Here is a 2,577-nt window from a genome sequence, read left to right as displayed (position 1 = left end):
GATCACGGTGGGCTTATTGGGAACTGTTCACATAAACACATCAAGTTAGAGATTGATGGAAGCATAAAGTCATTTTGAAGCTGAACTGATTTTTATTGCTGCTGTTAAGAGTCAAAAGATTTACTGCATCCTGGTGACATTTGGACTTGAAAATAATAAGATGTGTTTTCATGAAACAAATTAAAGCAGTTAATTAATATTCTGAGTAAAACCACAGAGTGACTGCACAGACCTGCAGGATTTAACTCACTCACTGTTTATAAACCCATTTAGTATCTTAAATAAAACGATGCACAAACAGAGAAACAGGGTGTGATTTAAAATGGTGCATGAAATACAAAATATCAGATTAAAATTATACATATTATATGAATGTGAAGAAAACAAAGAACCATTTCTCACCTTCAGCATTAACGTAGAAGAGAGAACCGAGCACTAAAGTAAAGATTAAACATCATCAGGATCAAACTGACAGAAAATCAAACTCAAAATGGACAAAAGTGTTTTTTAAAGATAAGTTTTCACATGACACAGTTACTGCTCATCAAAATATTTCCGTGCATAAAACACTATTAATATATGAACTTGTACACAGCAATGAGTCAAGTGCAACAAGCAGCGATGTATCCAACACGATACTCAGACTAAACTGAACCAAGGAACCAGCCAACATTTGTCTGTAACTTTCATAAACATCACAAATATGCTTTGTTCAAACTCTCACATAAACACTTCAAACCAGTGATACACTCTAATTCTCACACATGAGAAACACTTTCATTAATCAGTGCCATTCAAACAATGTCACAAATGTACTTACACAATAACCCCGTCATGCAGAGCAAAGAGTGCCCCATCCTCACATCCAGCCCTGCTGCACTCTGATCCTCAGCTGATCTCAAACACTTTGACTTTACATCAATAATAAAAAGAGAAGCTGCATTTAATACAGATAAGAGCAGAGTGTTTCTTCTGACTGTGGCCTCTCTGTGCTTCCTTTCCTTTTATACAAACCTCAAACAGCTCCTGTAGCTTTGACCACAGCAGTTGTGTGACGTGTTCACATTTCCTGTCCACTGCAAACATGCAGGCTTGCTTCTTGTGTTTTGTTCTTACCTTCTGTTGTTTCAGGTCAGGTGACATATTTTACCAGCTCATAATTATGTTTTATTCTCAGAGACTTTTATGTGATTTGTGCAGTGTGCTGTGGATCATCATAATGTTGGAATATTTTATCTTGAGTCATCTTATCAGCAAATGTTTCTGAACATCCACAGACATTTATTGTGCGATACATGAATGCTGTCTTCCCAAAATGTGTTGTTTTCAGTTTCTGGCCACCACACTCACTCACTCTCCAGGATTATGCACAGACAATGATCTCCAAATATTTATTTGGTTTCATCTGCTTCCAATATCATATCAAATATCACTCATACGAAGGTGACAGTGTTCACATTTTGAACAGAAAATACTGACGGTTTGAAAGAGGAGTGAAAAAGTACGTCTATGTCCACTGTGAATGACCAGAGGTGGAGCCTTATGGCATCAGCTGTCAGTCACCTACAATGTAGTTTTGAGATCCCTTCCTTGTGCCACAACCCCTCCATGGTACTTTCCTCAGGTGACCTCAGTAGGTTATATGATGGGGGGAGGAAAGGTCTCACAGTGTTCTTACCCCAAATCTCTGGTGATAATTTTTGAATAAGACAGAAGTTGGAAATTCTGAGTTACCAGTCGAAAAGTTTTTTTGTGGAACTAAACTCACATTTACTGCTTGGAAAGTCTGAGCAGACACACAGACTGTGAGTTAGCAATCCAAGATGGCAGCACTGAACCTAAAACAACAGTCAAACTGTAAACTTTTATTTGTGCTGCCACTCTTTTGTATTTTTGAATCTCTAAATAAGCCAAACACAGAGCACTGATTAGCTTTGATTCATGAATGTGTTTTTTAACTCCAAAAACTTATAGGTCTATAATGACCCACACCTTTTTTCACAGCTTGGCTCATGTGATGTCGTGATTAATTGTGGGTCTTTGACCCACTTAAAGTAAAACCCTCACTAAGGTTAAAATACCTGAGACTCTTTACTGTTTTATTTTTAGAAGTCAAAGAGCCTCTTAGATGAGAGGTGACACGTCTTCCAGAAATGTAAAGAAGTTTAGTCACTTTCCTTCCAAACTTCTTAGACCACCATGAGCTGGATGACTGAGAACCTACAAAGACATTAAACCAGAAATAGAAAGGTGGCACATAGATACAGTAGTTCATACTGTTGCCTCACAGCAAGAAAGTTTCCTGTTAGAATCCACCAGCTGGACTTTTTGTGTGAAGTTTGCATGTTCTCCCTCCACCTGTCTGGGTTCTCTCCAAAGTCATATATTATTATGTTAACTGGTGATTCAGGTGATTGCCTGCAGGTGTGAATGTGAACATGAATGGTTGTCTGTCTCTCCATAACCTGTCTAGTTGGACCTCATCTGTCACACTATGAAAGCTACTATAGGCTCCGCCCACATTAGAGTCCAAAAGGACAGCAGAGCAGTAAATGCTTTAAGGTGTGGTAACTTTGT

At 38.3% G+C, this 2,577-nt stretch overlaps 1 long non-coding RNA gene across 1 annotated transcript; it reads right to left on the bottom strand.

Moving 5' to 3' along the window:
* LOC309702830 lies at positions 1–951 on the bottom strand. Its single transcript, XR_014275760.1, has 3 exons — positions 821–951; positions 403–435; positions 1–23 (listed from the first exon to the last, which is right to left on the bottom strand). It is a non-coding gene; the product is annotated as an uncharacterized lncRNA (long non-coding RNA).
* Between the last annotated feature and the right edge of the window lie 1,626 nt (positions 952–2,577).

The sequence above is a fragment of the Aulonocara stuartgranti genome, assembly GCF_965226115.1.
Source record: "Aulonocara stuartgranti genome assembly, chromosome: 3".
NCBI classification, from domain to species: domain Eukaryota; kingdom Metazoa; phylum Chordata; class Actinopteri; order Cichliformes; family Cichlidae; genus Aulonocara; species Aulonocara stuartgranti.
This window is presented reverse-complemented; position numbering and strand designations above follow the sequence as displayed.